Source organism: Sturnus vulgaris, chromosome W (assembly GCF_052056855.1).
Source record: "Sturnus vulgaris isolate bStuVul1 chromosome W, bStuVul1.hap1, whole genome shotgun sequence".
Classification (NCBI taxonomy): domain Eukaryota; kingdom Metazoa; phylum Chordata; class Aves; order Passeriformes; family Sturnidae; genus Sturnus; species Sturnus vulgaris.
In genome coordinates this window covers 70851162-70873224 of record NC_142282.1, presented here as the reverse complement: position 1 = coordinate 70873224, position 22063 = coordinate 70851162, and the positions used below count along the sequence as shown (strand labels likewise).

At 45.4% G+C, this 22063-nt stretch overlaps 1 long non-coding RNA gene across 1 annotated transcript; it reads right to left on the bottom strand.

Moving 5' to 3' along the window:
* Positions 1-1061: 1061 nt before the first annotated feature.
* LOC148220379 (uncharacterized) lies at positions 1062-4575 on the bottom strand. Its single transcript, XR_015798985.1, has 3 exons — positions 4449-4575; positions 1569-2715; positions 1062-1406 (listed from the first exon to the last, which is right to left on the bottom strand). It is a non-coding gene; the product is annotated as an uncharacterized LOC148220379 (long non-coding RNA).
* Positions 4576-22063: the final 17488 nt, after the last annotated feature.

Here is a 22063-nt window from a genome sequence, read left to right as displayed (position 1 = left end):
ACCATGGGACCCACCCAGAGGCATGTCAGGGCGCTGAGAGAACTGGCAGCTGTAGTTGCTAAGGTGCTTCCTCCATCATATTTGAGAAATCAAGGCAACCAGCTGAAGTCTCCAGACACTGTGTTGTATTGACTCCAATACTCTTGGTCTTTTTTGTAAATCTTAGAGCTCTGAGTCAATTTCTGCAGAGGATTCCCAATGCAGTTTCAAAAATGGAATCTTTGTTATTGGTTCGCATGTTGCTCTTGGATATTTCCATTTTCTGCACTCCTGTATTTTTGAAACATTTGTAATGACTGAAAAGAAAGCTGAGACGAGGCATTATGCTCTTTCCAGTGATATAAATGGACCAGTATTCTTTTCAGACAAATATATTTTTGCTGTGTCTAAGCACATGTGCATACCTGTGTTTGATTTATGTGTCCAGGTTTTGGCATTAGGGCAGCCACAGGGCCGTCCTGTGACAATGGACCGGGTGCTGCCCTGTCCCACTTTCTTCCAACTGGCTCCACTTCAGGATGTCCTCCCTGCTGAGAGAAGAGGCTGGGACAGCACCTTTAGAAATGTGACTTTCTGTTTCGTTTTTTGGGGTTTTTTTTTGTTTTGTTTTGTTATTTTTAAAGTTACTAAAAACCTTCACCCTGATTTTTTCATTTGTTGGGTTTGGGGTTTTTTTTCAGTTTTGGTTGGGTTTTTTGTGGGCATTTTTTGGGGCTTTTTTTGTCTCTTTGGGGATTCTTGGTTGGGGGTTTTTGTGTGTTTGTTTGGCCTGCTTTTTTTGTTTGTTTGTTTGTTTGTTTTGTTTGTTTTTTTATTACAGTTTTGTAGAGTTTTTTAAGGAAAGTGATTGGAAAACTGAATAGTCCTCCACTATAGTCTCCTGGATTCACCTGTGACTCTTCCTAGGCATCTCCCTGATCCTTTTTGCAATGAGTCCCTGTCTTGGTTTGAAAGACAGGTATGGTCTAAGGAAAGGCAAGAGCCCCCTTCCTAAAATGCAGAATGCAACCCCGTCCCTTTTAATTATTTTAGGTCCAAATCAGAGGCCTTCAGGCAGGAGATGTGGGGATAAGAATAACAGTTCTTTACTGTTATCTAACAAGGCAGAAAACAACAACAGCTATAAAAATTGACAACAGAACAGAACAGTATAGCTCAGCTCCAGTCCCTTTTGGCCTCAGGCCGTCTCCCTGCGCTCAGTTACCGGTGTTGTGGGCAGGACAGGTCCCGCGCAGTCGAAGATGGCTGGAGTGATGGCGGCAGTGGTCCAGGGGTGAGAGGGATGGGGAAACTGACTCCCCCCTCACGGTGTCGGTCGTGGTGCTCGGCAGAGTGTCCGGAGGTATTAGGGTGAGGTGGGAGAGCAGCAGAGCGATGTCCAAAGGCAGGGAGCATGGATCTCAGCGCTGGGGTGGCAGGGGAGTTGTTAGATCCGAGCACGGGGCGTCCTCTCCCTCCACGAGCCAAAGGAGTGAGTTTTCCAGCCCGCTCCCGACCCAGTCCCGACTTCCCTTTTTCCGGTTTCACCCCCCCCTCCCTCCACTCACCTCCCTGCTAGAGAACATTACCTTAAGATGCAGCCACTTAGCATAACAAGGGAGGAAATTCCAGAGAAAGAAAAGGGAAGCATTCAACCCCCAACAATGGAGTACACCACAGCGAAGGTGTGAGGAAGGGCACTGCCCCAGCTTTTGCCCTGGCGTGCAATGGCTGTGTGCTACTTTTCCAAGAAGCAAGAGCACTGAGAAGTGAAAGTGATTGTGAAGGAGTTCTTTGACTGCTCGTGTGCTCTTCTCTGCACTGCGCTCGCAAACGGCTTCGTTCTTCGCCTTCTGCCTTCTGGACAAAGCTGAACTCCAGCGCTCAGTTTCAGTTCTGCCAAACAGCTTGTCCTCAGTTCTGCGGGCAAGCACGCCCTGTTGCCTTGGCTCCGAGTGCAAAGCCCATAGCGAGCTCTCACTCAGTGCAATGCACCCAGAAAGACGGTCTCGCTCGTCTTTGAAGGAGCGATTCCTAACAGCAGAAGCATCATAAGCACAAACTGGATGACGAGAAGGCACAATGTAGAACACTTCTCTGTCCTGGCACATTTTCGTGTGCGATATGTCCCTCCAGGTCCTCTGTCCACGCGAAGCTCTGTGTACTGTGAGCGCTGCTACTTGCAGCTGAGAAGGACCGAGGAGCTAGCAGCGAATTCGGAGAGCGCTGAGCACGTAGTCAAGGAGCGAGAAGTGCCCCTGCAATGCGGTGCTAATAGCAGCTTCCTCGCGGCGGGGGCGAGCTCCGGCCATAAGACCTTCTAGTCCTGGCAATGGATCTCTGTGTACGGCGTAGGCGAAAAGCTTTCGTTTTCCATTCGAACTGCGAAAGAGGCAGATTGTTGCACGGAGCTCTGAGAACAAAGGTGCACGCCCTAGGCGGGCTTGGGCAGGAGCAGCGTTCTCGAGCGCTTGGCTGCCGGCACACTACTGGCTGTGTGGCGCCGCTTCAGCGGCTTTTGGCCGCCGGGGAGTGAAAGCAGCGCCAGACTTGGCGACGGCCGTGAACAAAGCCGCACAAGTACCGTGCTTGTGTGCAGCACTGTTGGAGTCAGTAAGTCAGGAGTTTCTCTGAATCCTTCAGGGAGAGATCACAATGCTGGTATTGAGTTGAAACCTTTGGATGGATTGAAGTATATTAGGCCTCTTACTTATAAGGCAGAGGTGTAGACTTCAGCTATAACATAAGATAAAGAAAATAAGTAAGTAAATGGAATAAGTTTTAAGTGCTTTTAGTGAGCAAAAGGTCTTAGATGCCTAAGAAGTAGTGCATGTTTTAGTGAAGGTTGAAAAACATGCTAGTGTTTTCTTAGAGGCTCCAAGAACTTAGCTTTAGACATAATAGAGTTAGAGTTAAGAAAATTGCTCACATTTTTAAGTTAGAACAAGATAGGCCATGACCGTAATTTTTACATAGCTTGGTGTGTTAAGAAATTAGAATTCTAATAGGTTAAGAAGTAGTGGTCCGAGTCTGGTCCGATTCTACGTCTTAGTTTGCTCGTAAGTTTCTATAAAAGAAGAGGCTTGGAAAGAGACATTGCTTTTAGCCATTGCTTTTATGCCACAGCTTTTGCTCTGCTTTTTTTTTCGCCGCTGAAATCAAGACCCGAGAAGAAGATAGGAGCTGCCCGGCTCCTCCGGCCCTGCTGGGACCACGGGGTGCTTCTGCTTCTGTTTGGGACTTTGAGCTAGAACCTGGAATGGACTTTGTTAGCTTTGACTGCATTTGAGACTGATGTGTTTCTGCAATAAATAACTTTACAGCTACTATTAGCCGATTTGCTTTTTACATAAAAGAAGAAGTAGCCCGACAGTGTGGGTGCACAAGAGGCACCCAGAGGTCCCCAGAAACCTCACATTTGGTGCCCCGTGTTTGGTGCCGTGCTTTCGCTTTGCTTTGCAAGGCTTTATATCTACTGTCGGGCCTCCCTCGAACCCTCATTTGAGTGTGGCAAGAAGAAGGCTGGACACCCCACCGGTTGCTGAGAGGAGCAAGCACCCCTAAAAGGTGGACGAAGGGGGCTGGGTCTGGACCTTCTCATCGCCTGTCTTATATTGAGGTGAGCTTTGGGGTGAAGAGTAGTGCCATTTAGAATTAGAGAAAGCGAAATAATATGCCAAAAGAGCAGAAATATGTCTTTGATTACTTAAAATTCTTGTTAAGAAAGCATGGTTTTAACGTTTCTGAAAAAAAGGTGAAAGAGCTTTTAGTATATGCTCATAGTGTTTCCTGATATAGATCTTGATTCTGCCTTAAGTGCTTCTTATTGGGATCAGATAGGAGTTAAGCTTTTTGAAGATGTTACTCGAGGTGATAAGACAGCCCCGTTGCTGTTACCAACTTGGAAGTATGTTAGTGATTCTCTGTTAATGCATAATCTTGTCGATACAGAGGTTTCCTCTCTCCCTTCTGTGATGCCGTTGCAAGCCTTTGAGGGAAATTCTGGAACCGAGCCCCCCCACCGCGATCTCGGGCAGCCACCCCACCGCGGGGTCCTGCAGCTAGGGAGGATGGCCCTGAACGCGATCTCGGGGTCTCGCCGCCACGATTGTTACACAGTGAGCCCTGTTTTGCGAGTGCGGGACCTGGTTCTGTCCCACCGGCCCCCGAACGGAGTTTCGAGGGCGAAAAAGCTGCGGGTCCTGTACCGGGTTCCAGTGTCGGGGATTCGGGTGATTGTCAGTTTCCCTCCCCTCCGCGGTTGAGTCGAGCGGCAGCGCCAGTTTTGGCTGCGCTGGAAGCACGTCGCGATTTTTACGGCATGACTGCGGGTGCTAGGTACCGGCCGTGCGGGCCGCTTCCTTTAACGGTAGCTGCGCCGCCGTTTTTTTCTACCTTGCACCGGGACGATGCCGGCTTTGCTGCATTTTACGGGCCTTTTCCACAAATGACTCAGTCGGCTTTCATACCTTATGCCGTGAGTTTGGATTCGGGAGCGCGTTCGGGGGGTTTTCCATCTCTGCATACTTATCGGGACAACGCGGAAGTTTTCGAACAAGTGCTGCCTCATGACGTCAGTCCTTTGCGTCGGGCAGCCGTCGCCTCTTCTGCGCCTGCGGGTCCCCAACCGGCCCCGCGTTGCTGTGTTCATTGTGCACCTACGGAGACGGAGTTGCCGGTCCCCGCCCCCAGCCTGACCGGCAATGTGAACGGGAGATCGGGATCCCCCCTCCCCCCCCCCCCCCCCGCGTAGCCGCGGTGCTGCGGTTTCTGTGCCTGCATGGGACAACCCTCCTTCTCTATCCATAGATGAGGCAGAGTTGGCAAAGAAGAGGGGGAATTGGAGGGAGGAGGGGCAGGACGGCGTTATTGAGGGTGAGAGGGAAGATCAGTGGGCTGTTGAGAAAAAGAGAGGAGTTGATTGTCCCGTTCCAGGGAGATCAGAGGTTCCAACATCAAAGCCAGAAAACTCAAACGGGGAAAGAAGTTCGTCTGTTTTTAAGCCTGAGGATTCTCAGTCAAAGACTCCACAGCATGTTTCTGTAAATTGGACAGCAATGAGGCACCAAGCAATTAAAGAGAAAGATTTTCATTTAGCTACTGAACCGTTATTAGCTCTGCCTGTTAGATACGGCAGAGGAGGAGCGAACCCTAGATGGGAACCAATAGATCATCAAGATGTTAAGGAGCTGAGGAAGGTATTGAAGGAGGATGGATTGGGCTCACCATATTTTAGGCAATTATTGAGAGGAATGTTTAACAGTGTGGATTTGACACCGCATGATTGCCGTTGTATTGCTGGAGCATTGTTGACGGAATCACAATTAATTTTGTGGGAAGGAAGGTGGAAAAGGTTTTTAAATCAATTAATTGAAGGATATGCTGGGGGTCCCAATGCTCAGTTTACACTGGCAGATTTAGCAGGAGAAGCCCCACATGATAGAACTGAAGACCAGGCAGTAGATTTGCCTAGAGCAGTGCTCAATGATATTGAGGGCTGCTTGCAAAGCCTTGCTTCTGACTCAGCCAGCGGGGACCCCAGAGGGAGATGATAGAATCCGTACACTGATGCTTCAAACTCTTGCTTTCATGAATGCTAATAGTGAGTGTAAAAAAAGTTATTCAAAGCCTGCCAGATTCTAACCCCGATCTCTCACGGATGCTAGAGGCTTGCAGTAAGATTGGCACTCCCCAACGTATAGCTACTCTTCAAGCAGATACTATGGGAGAGAAGATTGGGGAAAAACTTAAAGAGAATAATGATTACCTTGCAAAGGCTCTTGATAATCTTAGTTCAGCACTTTTGCAAAATAATAAGTTTCAGAAAGATGGTGCTTCTAAAGGATCATGTTATAGATGTGGAAAATCAGGACATTTGATAAAGAATTGCCCAGAGCCAGCAGAGAGCAAAAAGTCAACTGGTCATTGCCCAAGATGCAGAAAGGGGAAGCATCAAGCTAGCCAATGCCGTTCTAAATATGATATTGAAGGGAATCTGTTGACGGGAAACGGGAGAGTGAGCGCGCCCCACTGAGTGCCGAAACAAATAGTGGCTTTCCAGCAGCCAGGAGGCTTCCCTGGGGCAGGATACATGAATTATCCGGCCCCATCATACCCTGGGTGGCCAGTCAGTTACCCAACGATCCCACCCTTTTACCCCCAGGGGCACAATGCGAGCTGGCAACTTCCAAATTAACCTGCTTTTTACAGAATTGTCATGCAGTTGTTTCTACAGGAGTGACGGGAACTTCACAAAGGAGACAAGATTTTCTAATTATAGGTAAAGAAAGGAATCGTATTTTGGGACTTGTGGTTTTTCCAACTATTGTTTCAGCAAATTGTAATGAAGAATTGACAGTTTTAGTTCAAGCCTGGTGCCTTCCACTTGCCATTCCAGCAGGAACTCCAATAGCTACAGCTGTTGCTTTGCCACCTAATATAGAGGAGCAGCTTGTTGAAGGTCAACGGATGTCAATTGGGAACATGAATACAGCTTCTCATGTTTTTTGGGTGGAACATATAGGCTGCAACCGACCAAAACTGACTTGCAGCCTAACTCATAATAACAAAACTATTGAAATTACAGGTCTCCTGGACACTGGTGCTGATGTTACAGTGATTTCTTATTTGCTTTGGCCAAAGGACTGGACTTTAATTACTCCTTTAGATCCTATTACAGGTATCGGAGGGGCCACTGTTTGTCAACGAAGTGAATACGTGATCACAGTCAGAGGACCAGCGGGGAAGACAGAGGCCATCTGTCCCTTTGTGGTGCAAAGACCCATCACAGCCTGGGGAAGGGACCTGCTGTCTCAGTGGGGAGCAAGGCTGGAAGTGGATTTTTGTGAAAAGCCATGACAGCATTTATCACTCAAAAATTATCCTGGAAAACTAATAATCCTGTATGGGTGAGTCAATGGCCTCTGGAGGAAGAGAAATTGAGTGCTCTTAAAGAACTGATTAGAGAACAATTACGAAAAGGCCACATTAGAGTGACGAACAGTCCGTGGAATTCACCAGTGTTTGTCATTCGCAAGAAAGCATCTGGTGCCTGGAGGCTGCTTCAAGACCTCAGGAAGATCAATGAGGTAATAGAAGACATGGGACCACTACAACCGGGTCTCCCTTCGCTCTCAATGATCCTGAGAGACTGGCCTCTTGTTATTATTGACTTAAAAGACTGTTTTTTCAATATCCCACTTCATCCAGATGACGCTCCACGGTTTGCTTTTTCTATTGCAAGTATCAACAGACAAGAACCCCTGCAAAGATACCACTGGGTGGTTCTGCCACATGGAATGAAGAACTCTCCTACTATATGTCAATGGTTTGTGGCTCAGGCTTTGGCCCCTGTGCAGCAAAAGCATCCTCGAGCAATGATTTTACATTACATGGACGATTTACTTATTTCAGCTTCGACTCAAAAGGAAGTAAAAGAGGTTTGTGATAATGTTGTTGCAGCAGTTCAGGAAGCAGGACTTGAAATCTCCACTGAAAAAATACGCGAAGTTTCACCATGGAAGTATTTAGGGTGGAGAATGACAGAGCATTCCATCAAGCCTCAGAAAATTCAGCTCCAAACTAAGGTCAACACCTTACAAGATCTGCAGCAACTTTTGGGGGAAATCAAGTGGATCAGAGTTACTTTAGGGATTACCAATGATGAACTTGCTCCGGTTTTTGACTTGCTTAGAGGGAATTGTGACATCACTTCTCCGAGATCTTTGACACCTGAAGCTCAGAAAGCCCTTGAAAAGGTCACTGAAGCCCTTCAATCTAGACAAGCTCATCAACGTGTGCATTCATTGCCTTATTTTCTTGCAATTTTTGGGGGAAACAAACAGTTATATGGACTGATATTTCAGTGGGACGTTCTGAAAGGGGACCCTTTGTTGATAATAGAATGGGTTTTTTTATCTTCTAGGTCTCCCAAGACAATTTTTACCAAGATGGAAATGTTGGCTCAGATTGTAATTAGAGCCAGGGAAAGGTTAATGGCCATTGCAGGTCGGGATTTTACCATAATCTACTTGCCTTTGAGGAGAGAGTATTTTGATTGGGCATTGCAAAAGTCAGAGGATTTGCAGATTGTGTTGTTAAATTTTTCGGGTATTTGTTCTATACATTTCCCAAGTCACAAGTTATTGCAAGCAAAATTAAATTTTAGGGAAAAGCCCATTTTAAGTCAAGTGCCTCTGGAAGCTATTAGTGTTTACTGATGGTTCAGGGAGAACCCATAAGTCAGTTATTACGTGGCAAAACGAAAAAACTAAAGACTGGGAGTCAGATATTCAGTCAGTGGAAGGTTCACATCAAGTTGTGGAGTTAGCAGCTGTAGTTAGAACGTTTCAACTTTTTCCAGAGCCTTTTAATTTGATCACAGATTCTGCATATGTAGCAAATATAGTAAAAAGAATAGAAGGATCAATTCTAAAAGATGTCGATAATGATGATTTATATCGATACCTTGCATGTCTTTATACTATCTTGCAAAATAGAACTAATCCATATTTTGTTTCCCATATTAGGGCTCATTCTTCACTTCCAGGATTTCTGGCAGAAGGGAATGCTAGGGCTGATGAGCTGACAGTGGCTGTTGTTAATACTTTGCCCAACATTTTTGAGCAAGCAAAATTGAGTCATGCCTTCTTTCGCCAAAATGCTCAAGCACTTGTGCGGACCTTTCACCTTTCTAAAGATCAGGCGAAGGCAATTATAAGTGCCTGTCCTGACTGTCAATTGGTGCAACCTCCTGTCTCCACAGGAGCAGTCAATCCATGAGGGTTACACAGCCTTGAATTGTGGCAAACAGATATTACTAAGTACCCATCATTTGGGAAGTTTAAAAACATCCATGTGTCAGTGGACACTTTTTCAGGTGCAGTTTATGCCTCCCTTCATACAGGGGAGACAGCTAACCAGGTGTGTCAACATTTTTTGCAAGCTTTTGCTTCATTGGGTGTGCCTCAAGAGAAAAAAACTGACAATGGCCCAGCATATAAGGCCAAAAGATTGTCTGATTTTTTGATGGATTGGGGTGTTCGACATGTTTTAGGTATCGCTCATTCTTCCACGGATCAAGCAATTGTTGAAAGAACGCATCGCTCTTTAAAACTGTCCTAGGGTGATGTTATGGTGTTTGTATCTCCAATCGTGTGTCCTGATTATGTTTGGTATTATGTCCTGTGCTTCCAGGACTGACTCTGAAAGTGAAGCTTTGTTTTGTCTTGTTATCAGCCGGCTCACCTCCCCCATGGTCTATGTTTAGGAGAGGTTTTAGCTCGGCTTGCTTGCTTGCTTGCTTGCTTGCCTGCTTGCTTGCCTGCTTGCTCGCTCGCTTCTGCCTCTTTTTCTTTCCTTCGCTTTGCCCTTGCTTTTTGCTTATTAGTTAGTTCAGCTAGGCAGTCCAACTTTTTCCCTGGACTGTTTTCTCTTCCACCCCGTTCCCTCCCTCTCCTGGATACCATCTGAACCTGTTCCGGACGGGGACCTGGGAAACCCCAAGAAACACGGGGAGTCTACAGTTTGTCACCGGCAGCAGTCATCCCCAGCACCGGAGACTGATAACTGAGCGACCACTCGCCGGAGAGACTGAACTTGTCATCCCTTCAGAACGGTGAAAGAGTTTTTTTTGACAGCTGCTGTTGTTTGGTTTTTTTCCCTGTGCTGGGGAGTGTCTTGCTTGTTAAATAAACATGTTTTTTCTCCCACTCTTCTCCGAGGAAATTCTTCCCGAACCCGGTGGTGGGGGGGGGAGGAGTCGTGGGGTTTGCTGTCTGGGGGCTCCTTCTGGACGTTTTCCCCCAAATTTGCCCAAAACCAGGACACTACCTAACTTAGATCTTGGCCATGGAAACTACTTCTACTCTTAGCAAAAATCTTAACTTTTTAAAAACATGATTCAGAGCCCTGGGTGCTTCATATACAAACTAAACGGAAAAAAACCTTTATATTCCTTCTCAGCAAAAAGACTTCCTATATCTACTTCTTTTGGACAAAAGTGCCTTCTCTTTCAAACTTATTCTCTTGCTCACTTACCTGCATAATGCCTGGTGCCTGTTCTGCATGCTCATTTTCTTCACTTTTACAAGGAATCCTCATCTTCTTCTTCCTCTGCTGCTTCCATTTCCTGTGCCTAGATCACCTGTTTCTCTGTTAGATTTGTTTCTCCAGCTGATTTTTGACAACTGTCCCTATCTTGTGGCACCGCTCGCTCGAGAGAGGTGATTGTCCTGCTCTGCTCTGGGCTGGGACTGCGCTCTCTTCAAGCCCTGGGGGCAATTTTGGGTGCCACAACGTCAGAAAGACCTCAGGCTATTGGAGAAATGTCCAAAGGAGGGACACAGAGATAGTGAAGAGGCTGGAGGGGAAGCCATACAAAGAGTGGCTGAGGGCATTCGGTTCAGCTGCAGAGAGGACAGTGAGCTCACACCTCACTTGGGACCTCTCAGATCCCCTCAAGGGCAGCACAGGGACAGCTTTGCTCTCTGCTCTCTGCGACCAGGGACAGGAGCCAAGGGAATGCCAGGAGCTGTGTCAGGGGACGATTAGGCTGGCTATCAGGGAAAGGTTTTTTTCCTCAGAGGCTGGTCAGGCACTGAATAGGTTCTCCAGGCAATGGGCACAGCCCCAAGGCTGCCAGAGATCCAGGAGCGTTTGGCCAATGCTCTCAGGGATGCAGAGGCTGGGACTGTTGGAGTGTCTGTGCAGGGCCAGGAGTTGGACTTTGACGATCCCTAGGGGTCCCTTCCGACTCAGAAAAGTATTACCATTTTCCCCTCTTTCCTCTCCTTGCACAATGCTCTCAGCTTACTGTTCCACCGTATGTTCCACTTCTGAAACCTCCGCTACTTCTTTGCAGTTCAAGCACAGTTCTACTGGTTACAATCCAAAGATATACAGATTGAAAAACAACCAAAAAGAAACACCTGTTTGGAATGTCGTGGTCTTATTTGGATCTCGAACTATGAAGTCGATTGTGCCTTGCAAGTTCTAAAAGCAAAACAACAACAAAACACACCCACCACACCGTTTTAACATAGGGATTTGCTTTCTTCTAAGAAATCCATATCCCTTCTCAAAAGGGATCTATTTCAGTAAGAGGTCATCTTGAAAAGATCACTTACTATCTAAAGAACCTGGAACACTCAAATCCGTAATGATAAGCCTGTTACCTTGCCGTTTTCTGTTCCAAAGGCAAATGAATTTGCTCAAGTGCCGTTTGTAACAAGGACTGAGTTGAAAGTGTGGCTCTGAGAAATGTTTTGGTTTCCCTCTCCTATCTGTATCAAAAGCACTTTCTTCAATGGCTGAAACAATACTTGATATAGTCTGAATTTTAAAGGTCATGAAAATTTTCTCAAAAGGGAAAAATTAATATAGCAGTCAGGTTTTAAACCAACGGGAATTTTTGTTTTACCTGTTTGAAGATTTCCTTCACACTAAAATGCTGGCTGATGGATACCTAGAAGAAATCAATTCCCACAAAATGCTTCCGGGTACGCCATTACGTCATCCATTACAATTTGCTTCAGTGTCCCGTTCCTGTCCAATTGAAGGTCCCTGTTTAAGAGACTCAAGTACGGAGAGAAATAAAATTAAATTTGACTACAGTGCCTTTAAATCTAAATCGAACTTCCTGATCAATCTCATAAAACCTTTAGGCTAAATGTTGCCATTGATCTGTTTCTATTGAACACAATCACGTCCTGGCTTGTTACACACTAGTTCATTACAAAGAAAGAAATGCACAGAAGTTAAAATATTTCCAAAGAGGCATTTGACATCCTTCCTTTTGGATGGGGAACCATTCCAACACAGCTTACATAAGAGGTCAAATTACTGTCTTCCATGTTAGTTCTGCTCTGTGCTCAGCGGAGCCTTTCTGGTTTATTTGCCTTTGACTTGGATATAAAGCTGAGTCTTGATTCAAGAAAAATCAATATTCACACTTGTTTTCATTTACACGGACATTGCCTTGCTCTCCTAAACAAAGAGAATGATGGGGAATTTATGTAGGTGTTTAGATAGGTAACATTCTCTTTCCGCAACCTGGCATTGTATTTTCACTTGGTCTGTTATCTCCGGCTTTGTTTTAACGGCTCAGATTATCAGGAAGAATATCAAACCTCCAGCTGTAACCACAGTCCCACTGCGAGGTGTGTCAAGGTATGTGCATCTGCCCCTCAGGTCCATACTGCTCTTCTAATGTGCCTCTGATCGAGCAGGTAGGAAAGACCTCCTGGGTGTGTGAACAGTGCTGCTTCCTCTATGGCTTCAGAGCTGCTGCTAAGATCTTCAGGAAGGAGAGCGGTATTGTACCAATTTTTAGATGGCTTTTTAAGTTGCAAGTGCTTGGCTATCTTAAACGTCTGAGTTCCTAGAACTTTGAATGAGATCAAATCTATGAGTGAAGAGATGATGGTGCAGACCAACTTCTGATTCCGGTGATCCAAGAATCTGCGCTACTACTTTTACCTTCTGAATAAGGCATGGATGTGATGGTATGCACAGTAATACTGATGTGCTATGGTTTTTGAATGATAGCAGTCTTCCTTTGTCTCATTCCTAAACCGTGGGCATTATTTGCCTTAACCTTGTTCAGTAGGGACATTATTCTATATTCTTACATGAAGTGAAAAGCACTCTTTTTCCATACCTTCACACAACAGCATTAAAACAAGGCCTAAGTAGTACAACCAATGTTCAAAGATGCTCTTCCTTTTAAGTCGACGATACAAAATTCATACCTTGTTCTCATTTGATCTCAAGAAGAAAGGGTGTTCTCCAAATACTCCTTCAGCTCATCCTCACAGCTCACCGTTTTCCTTTTTTCTAAAATTGTATCCAGATCATTTTCATCATCTAAGGCCACATAAAAAAGCTAGTAAAAATGGTTTCGTAGATACTAAAATCTCCCCAACTATTTAGGATTCAAGGAAGTTAATTATGCACATATATTCTACACCCAGAAGAGAAGGCTACCTCAGCAAAACTCATCGCCTATGAAAATCTTCCTAGATAATGAACACCTCTGACACTGCCACCCCAAGTTGCTTGTTGAAACAATGAGACCCTCACATCCAATCAGACTCTAGACCTGCACAAGATCTCTTAATAGCAACTTGCAGCCACTTTCTACAGAAAGCAGCAGTGATCTCTATCTCTGTTGCCGTACCAAGAATAAGACAGGACTGTCCATTCAGCCTGAATCAAGCAGTTAGCAAAAATGCACCAGACAGAATGAAACTGAAGAGTAGAAATTCCCATCTAAAAGTCAAAGATTACCTTTTTAATTTTATAGCAGGTATTTTGAATTTCAGAGGGCTCTTTGCATTAAGAAGTCCTGTCTTTGTAGCACACCCTTGATTTTATGTTTCTACCTGTATTAAGGCCATTTAGCCGTCTCCTTAAAATCACTCCAAAGAAAAACATTCAAGTGAACAAGTTCTTTCTAAACTGCTGGAAGGTGAAATGAATGAGTAAGAGGATATGTAACATGATAAAAGGCTGCCTGGAATTTCACGACGGGTATCCAACATGGCGTCTTCGATCTGGAGAGTAAAAAAAATCAGTCTCCAAGTAAACTGCTAAGAATGCGGATTATCAAAACTTCTGTTTATTCTGGCACCATAAAGCACCAAATCACATTCTATAATTTATCTCTTTAGAAACAACTGCCCGACTTTTTTTATGTATAGAAACGTTTGGAAGACATTTGGGAAATCATTTCCAGCTATTCCTAAAGTCTGATCTTAAGCAGACTGGGCCATACGTCATTCATCGCTATCATATGTATTTCAGATAGAAATGATCATAAAAATACAATCTATTTATATTACAAATAATAAACACAAGAATTATGAACACTTCCACATGAAACTCTTCCACACCAAACTGTTTCTTTGGAGTGTTTTGTCACACTATGGACCTCTTTCTAAGGTGACATCAATAGCCTACCATGCAGAAGGCATTGCAAGTGGGAGCACGGGAAGAACAGACTAATCCCAAGGAGTGATGAAAATATGTCATCAAATAAAAGAAACGTACATCCATGTGCTCCATTTCTTCTTCAAACCTACATTTTAGTTTCCCAGTCATCTGAAGCATGTTGGAGTGCACAACTTCAGCATCTTCTGCTGTGCAAATGTTCATATCCAACAGGGTCATCTGAAGGAAAAGAAGAACAAATTATTGACATGCTCAGAAGAAATACTGTGTGGCTTTCAGAGAGCCTGGCTAAACGTAGTATTTCTTTTCTTGTGATGGACAGAGATAGATTCAACCTCCTACATGCCATCTTAGATTAGTAAACAATACCATCTGGTTGGACACAAAGGGAGAAATTGAGGCAGAGGTGGAATTTCTTTCCCAAGATAAGACAGATTTAGCACAAGGGCTGAGGCTCCTTGCATCTTCCACATTCACGTAGGACAGCACTCCCTTCATTACCGGCATTTGTTAGGGCTTTTCCACATTTCAAGTACAAATATCAACTACTACCGTGAAACCAAACGGATGGCTCACTTTTTGAAAAGAGTAAGGCAGAGGTTAAAAAGGAATTCCACTTGTTATCTCAATGTTTGGTGCATCCTCAGACGCGTTTTACTCTAATGACACATTGGACCACGGCTATCACAGCCAAAAGCTGTGGCACTCAACTTGCACATCTGCCCTTTCTCCTGACATTTGCCCTCGACCAGCTCATACTGGATGCTCATTTTCTCCATGCACTCCATATTACGACATTCTGAATGCTATGGAACAGACCACAGTCAAAATTCCCATCTTTCATAGTGCAGTGTGACATGGAAACATGACAGAGGCCATGTGCTGAATCTCAGCACACCGAACAGATCCCAGCAGTGCCTACAGACCTACCTTTGCCTACAGACACCAGACACTACCAGCCAAAGAAATCAAGACATTTTCATACACAGCTCTTTATCATTATGCTTCAAAGTAGCAAGGTACTTACAATCGCTACCAACTTCTTTGCTGCCATACAGGCTACAAACATCCCAACAGGATGTGCTCTGGAGCAAGAGAAGGCAGACACAGAGAGGGAAGGCATGCTGCAAGGACACAGAGAAAGGAAGTATCTCCAATACTTCCCCTCTTCTTCTCATACTTCCCCTCTTCTTCTCCAAGAGTTAAAAAGGAGTATTTTTGTATGATTGAGAAGGGATCCATGTCAAAATTAACTTTTGATTTCCCCCAGATTCATTCTAACCAAGCCAGTTCCTGCTAGATCTCACCATGCACAGGTGTTTGTACTGGCCAATGGAAAGCCATGTCACAGGCAGCTTCTTTGGCTCTTACTGCCACCTCCAAGCAACTGGGAAGGTATGTGGGAACACACGGAACAAAGAACAGAGCAAACATGCACTCTCAAAGCAACTGTCTGCCTCATCGTTGCCTGGGAGGAAAGAAAATATTGCTTGAATTCCAGACTGCTCTTAATATTTCCCGACCTACCTAGACTTTTGTTTCAGTTCTCCAGAGTTCTGCACCATTCGTTTCCATCAGATTTGGCACGTGTTGGAGGCAACAGGGTGCTATCAAAGTAGGAAACAAGAGTCAGGTATCCTAAAATACAAACCAGTCAGTACTTCAATTATAAAATTATGAATCCGAATATCCATACTACTGGGCTTTCTTTTATTTACAGCCATCTTGTCAATGAAAATAAACCTGAGATTGTTGTTGTTCAAGGCCAACTGTTTACTGCCCGATAAGGAAATAACTGTCATCTACCTTGTTCCTACATCCAGCGTAAAAAACCTCACTGTAAAGATCGTAATGCATTGCACCCACACCAATGTGTCTTGTGTTCAGGATGGATATTCAAACGTAGCAACGTTAGATTTCTATCCAGATTCCTCTCTTAATTTATTACTCAAATAAAATCCCATGCCATGGATAAAAAATGCCTTGACAAAAACACCAACTTCTACCTCTCCACCCATCTTTGCCCACTTCTACTATGTTTCAATATTTACTTCTGCATTCCTCCATTTTTAGAGCCTGATCGCCACCTATTAAGTGTAGCTGGGGCACTGAAAATCAAGAATGCATTTTTTCCATTCAAAAGAGCTGTACAGAAATAGATGTAGACCCTGCCTTACTGCTGCATTTAGCAATCACACATTGACGGGAAGCAAAGTGCATTTTGTAGCCAAGTCCTTCATTAACTCCAGCAACAATTGTTTTCCTTTATGCTATACCCTCTTTTGCCATACCCGATATATTGAAAAACCTTCAGTCTCTGTTCACTGAGTACCATCTGCTCCTTTATCAACTTTTCTATTTCCATATTCACAGTTGGGGGATTCTGTATTTCTTCACTTGCCATAAATTCTCTGCAGGATGGAAAGTAGATATGTAGAATGGAATCACATGATATATGTGATATCATACGTGATATCAAGTAAAAAGAAAAAATGATCAAGTATTACTTTGATAAAAACCAAAAGTGAACACTAGCCACTTTGTGTTGCTCATTGTCCAAAAGAAGACTGCCAAATTTTTGACCTGAAACTCTGAACTACACACTTCTTTTGCATGAGCTTCCAGTCCCTGACTCTCCCTTGCCATTTCAGTTGATGCCATTTTTCTTTCTCAAGCTCTGATTTCATTCGATTCAAGAGTAGCTTGGCAGTTGCCCTCTCATTATCCAGCAGTGCTCTCTTTACATTCTGTGTATTAAAAAATAAAAACAGAAGTAGAAGCAGCATACGACATGCAAAAACAAACAAAAAATTGTCTCTTCTACAGAAAATGAGGGGAGAAAAGAACTCAAATGTCAACCAATACCCTGCCAAGTAGAAATTTCTTCAATATTTCAGTGATTGAAAGTCAGAAAAAATGAATTTCATTTGGGGAAAGAAAGACATTCTAGGAATATTCAGACTGCCATCTTGCCCCAGGTAAAACATTTACCATGGCCTTAGCGTTAATGAGCTTGTGAACATCAGCTGCCAAGAGGAAGGACATTTCCTCCAGTTTCACAGAATACTTGGTCAGTACATCTGCTATCTGTGCAATCAAAGAATACGGAAAAGCAACAACAATGAAAAGTAGAACTCAACTATCAATTTCCCAAGTTAAAATCTTCATGAACAAGACAATTTTTCCACTCAAGTGAATTCGATTTAATTAATTCATTAACTACATAAGTATCATTCTCACGTTCAAGAATAGAATTCAAAGAATCAACGTTGCTTCTTCTGAGACATTGAAGCCTCAGTAGATCCCAACTTCAAATCTATTAGGACGGCATGAAAGCAATACCTGCTACATTTAGTACATGTAAACCACAAAGACATCTAGAACAGCTCTAAAAGATGAACAAACCCATGAACTTTGAAGGAGACGCTAGCAAGAAATGTGGAAATAGGCATTATCTGCCCAGTGCTTATCCCAAAAGCTTGGGCGCTCCTTGGCGTCAGTGAGAGTCTCTGTCTCATTATTCAGCAGCTGGCTTAGGGTAAAAAAGGATGCATGCAATGCCATGGCAAATATTCGTCTACCAGCCCTGCACTTGAACGAGCAGTCAGCAGTTCATTACACCAAATTTATGTTTGGCAAGGAGACAGTATATTTATTACAAGCCCCTAGTTGTAGAACCAGGAATTCAGGAGTTGCTCATTCCCAATGAAAATCTGTCCATTTCAGACCTTTGGGGTTTTATGCTTCTGTTCTTTACCTGTCTTGAGTGTGGCTTTCTTGTGAAGTCACTGATGGGTGTTTTTCCAACACATTTCTGCTGATTACACGGTAATTGCATGGCATCAGAAGACTTCTCTGAATGTCTCTTTAAAGTATGCTTTTTACTCTTCTTAGAGGACCTTGTCTTCTTCTTTCCTTCACCCAAAAGGTGGGCTAAGTGAGCCTTCAAAGAACCATCATCTCAACAATTAGAATTCTTTCAAACCTACTGAATGGAGAACAGCCACAAAAAAAAAAATTAAAAAACCTAGTTCGTGAAAGACATCAGAAGAGAAAGGTAAAATAATGAATCCTACATGCCTCATGCATAACTCTCTTCATTCGAGGCTATTTTCAAAATGAGTAAACAAAAAAAAATCATCTTTTCCTCAGAGAGGAAAAGGGGAGTAACTGGATTGTGTTGCCTTGCTTACAGTTACCAGAAAAGTCAACAGCAGAGTTGAAAACTCCTGAAGCTGGCTAACTACACCGCTAAATGTTTTACTACTGTTTTATGATTCTGTCTTCAGTTAATAGAACTTGATATACAACAAAGAGATGGGAGCACATGGAGATGCATTGGAGAGCCTACACTGGAGGTAACACATTCATTTTTTACAAATCCAAATTAGAAATGCTGAAAATGACCTGGGGTCATTTCAACAGCCAGCAAACTGACTAACACAACCAACCTTTGGCTTTTATTCAATCCTTTGCTTGTTTTACCTGGGCCTTGAAGATCTGTCTGCAGCCTTCCTCTCTGCAAATATATCACAGTCATCCTATTGAGAACCCATGGCTCATCACAGCTGCTTGGCCAGGCCTGCTTCCAGAAGAACTGGCAACTACAAGCTGGGAGCCAAGAGATACAACACTTCACTTGGAAAAGGGTCTTCCATGAATCCTAGATTCCCAGAATGGTTTGCACTGGAAGCGACCTTAGAGATGATAGATTATCTTCTTCCCACATCCTGACATGGGCAGGGACACTTTTCCACTAGTCCAGGTTGCTCCATGTCCGCTCCAGCCTGGCCCTGGACACTTCCTTCCATGGGGCTCCCACACAGCCTCTTTGAGCAACATGTGCCAGGCCTCAGCAGCCACACAAGGAAGAATTCCTTTCCAATATCCCATCTACCCCAGCCCTCTGGCAGTTTGAAGCTATTCCCCCTTGTCCTGCGAGTCCAGACCCTTTTCCAAAGTCCCTCCCCAGCTATCTTGGAGCCCCAGCAGGCACTGCAAGGGGCTTGAAGGCCGCCCTGGACCCTTCTGTTCGCCAGATTGGACACCCACAGCTCTCCCAGTCTGTCCTAGAGCAGAGGAGCTCCAGCTTTCAAAGCAGCTTAACAGCCTCCTCCCCGTGAAACTCGTTGCCACCGCTGGCCTTCCGGGCCCTACGGATATCGCTTCTGGTGTCGCTTGGGGTCACTCCCTGCTCTCTCCCCGCCCCCCATGGGGCCCTCAGGCGATGCTGCTCAGATGCCACTCCAGCCGCTGTCAGACCAATGGGGGCCAGGGGGCCAGGCCAGCCTCATCCACAATCCACAATATCCTCGGCGGCTGCTGTGTGCTCCTGGCGGCCCACACACCCGGAAGCAGATGTGACAATTGATAAAATATTCCTGTTAATCACAAAAGCATTGGGGTTTGCATAAACCAGAATACTAAGCTCTGAAGTGAAGCATGGACACTAGATAAAGGAAATTATATGATTGAATAATTCTGTTTAAAATCACCTTGTTATGTTCTATTATGTTGTATTATGTTACATTGCATTATGTTATATTATGTTATGTTTATCAAATAAGTTGTATCAGCTACCAGCTTGCGAAATCGGACTTCCCAAAAAGCCCTTCCTGTCTTTGTCTGATCAATACTGCTTATCTCAAGGACCAGACTTCCAGAACTTCTCTGGTGGTTATCTACGAGGACCAGATGGCTATCTGTGACTGATTATCGCCCGGAGGCTTTGTGAATTTGTGTAAGGATGTTTATTCGATCACCACTGCTTACCTGGCAAAATTATGACATCAAAAAAAACCTAAAAAATATTGATTACAACGAGGAACCACAGTATAAGAAGAGGCTGCAAAACAAGGTTCTGTGGAGCGTGGAGTGGGCGGTGACCCCTCGTGTTCCCCAGCGCGCTGCTTGCTCTTTCTAGATCAAATAAAGCAATCCAAAGTTTTGAGGAATATCAATACTTTTGTCTCTCATTTATAACACAGAGGTCCGGAACAGAGGATAATAGCCACACATTTGTGTTCGTCTCTGCACAAGGCGGGCCAAAATTGCCATGCCCGGACTTTTCAGTTTAGCACGAGAATGAGAATACACCTGCACCATGGGGGAGGAAACCGCTAAAGACTCCCTCATACGTGGTCTCTCAACTTAATGTCTAGGCAATGCCAATCCTGAGGCTACACTAACACCTTTTTTACCTTGCGGGTAAGAAATGCCATTGTTCTGGTGTGCAGCTAAAGGCGCAGCACAGGCAGGCGAGGCCAAAAGCTGAGGCAGTGCCCTTCCTCACACCTTCGCTGTGGTGCACTCCATGCAGCTAGAGCGAAGCAAGAAGGACGCTAGGAAGAAGAAGGCGTTCTTCAACTAGCCCTCTGTCAGCAGCCCCGAAAGTGCGCATAAAACATGGCGTCTCGCTGCCCTCCATTCTACATACTCGCAGCTGCCTTTGCCGACTTGCAAAAAACCTACCAGAGTAGAGAGGACCAGATTGAAGAGGCAGTGCCTAGGTTCACCTTCTACTTATTGCACTTAAGCCACGTCCAGCTCCTCGCTGCACTCTGTATTTCCCTTCTCCGCGGCATTCACCGTGGTGCCCTCTGCAACTCGGCGCCTAGAAGTGACCGCCAATATTTCCACAGCGGGCTGCAAGGGAACCAAGGAGCAGCACAAGCAGCAGTGCTTCAGCTTGCTCCTTCCGACTGCTAAGGGCACTTGGGAAGTCAAGCGAGAGGCAGCCACCTTCCTCTCCGAGTAGCCTGTAACGTGGTGCACACAACCACGGTACTTGTGCGGCTTTGTTCACGGCCCTCGCCCATGCATGGCGCCGCTTTCACTTCCCGGCGGTCAGAAGGCGCTGAAGCGGCGCCACACAGCCAGCAGTGTGCCGGCAGCCAAGCGCTCGAGAACGCTGCTCCTGCCCAAGCTCGCCTAGGGCGTGCACCTTTGTTCTCAGAGCTCCGTGCAACAATCTGCCTCTCTCGCAGTTCGAATGGAAAACGAAAGCTTTTCGCCTACGCCGTACACAGAGATCCATTGCCAGGACTAGAAGGTCTTATGGCCGGGGCTCGCCCCCGCCGCCAGGAAGCTGCTATTAGCACCGCATTGCAGGGGCACTTCTCGCTCCTTAACTACGTGCTTAGCGCTCTCCGAATTCGCTGCCAGCTCCTCGGTCCTTCTCAGCTGCAAGTAGCAGAGCTCACAGTACATAGAGCTTCGCATGGACAGAGGACTTGGAGGGACATATCGCACACGAAAATGTGTCAAGACAGAGACGTGTTCTACACTGTGCCTTCTCGTCATCCTGTTTGTGCTTCTGCTGCTTCTGCTGTTAGGAATCGCTCCTTGAAAGATGAGTGAGAGCGTCTTTCTGGGTGCATTGCACTGAGTGAGAGCTCGCTATGGGCTTTGCACTTGGAGCCAAGGCAACAGGGCGTGCTTGCCCGCAGAACTGAGGACAAGATGTTGGGCAGAGCTGACGCTGAGCTCTGGAGTTCAGCTTTGTCCAGAAGGCAGAAGGCAAAGAACGAAGCCGCTTGCGAGAGCAGAGCAGCGAAGAGCACACGAGCAGACAAAGAGTTCCTTCAGAATCGCTTTCACTTCTCAGGGCTCTTGCTGCTTGGAAAACTAGCACACAGCCGTTGCACGCCAGGGCAAAAGCTGGGCCAGTGCCCTTCCTCACACCTTCGCTGTGGTGTACTCCATTGTTGGGGGTTGAATGCTTCCCTTTTCTTTCTCTGGAATTTCCTCCCTTGTTATGCTAAGTGGCTGCATCTTAAGGTAATGTTCTCTAGCAGGGAGGTGAGTGGAGGGAGGGGGGGGTGAAACCGGAAAAAGGGAAGTCGGGACTGGGTCGGGAGCGGGCTGGAAAACTCACTCCTTTGGCTCGTGGAGGGAGAGGACGCCCCGTGCTCGGATCTAACAACTCCCCTGCCACCCCAGCGCTGAGATCCATGCTCCCTGCCTTTGGACATCGCTCTGCTGCTCTCCCACCTCACCCTAATACCTCCGGACACTCTGCCGAGCACCACGACCGACACCGTGAGGGGGGAGTCAGTTTCCCCATCCCTCTCACCCCTGGACCACTGCCGCCATCACTCCAGCCATCTTCGACTGCGCGGGACCTGTCCTGCCC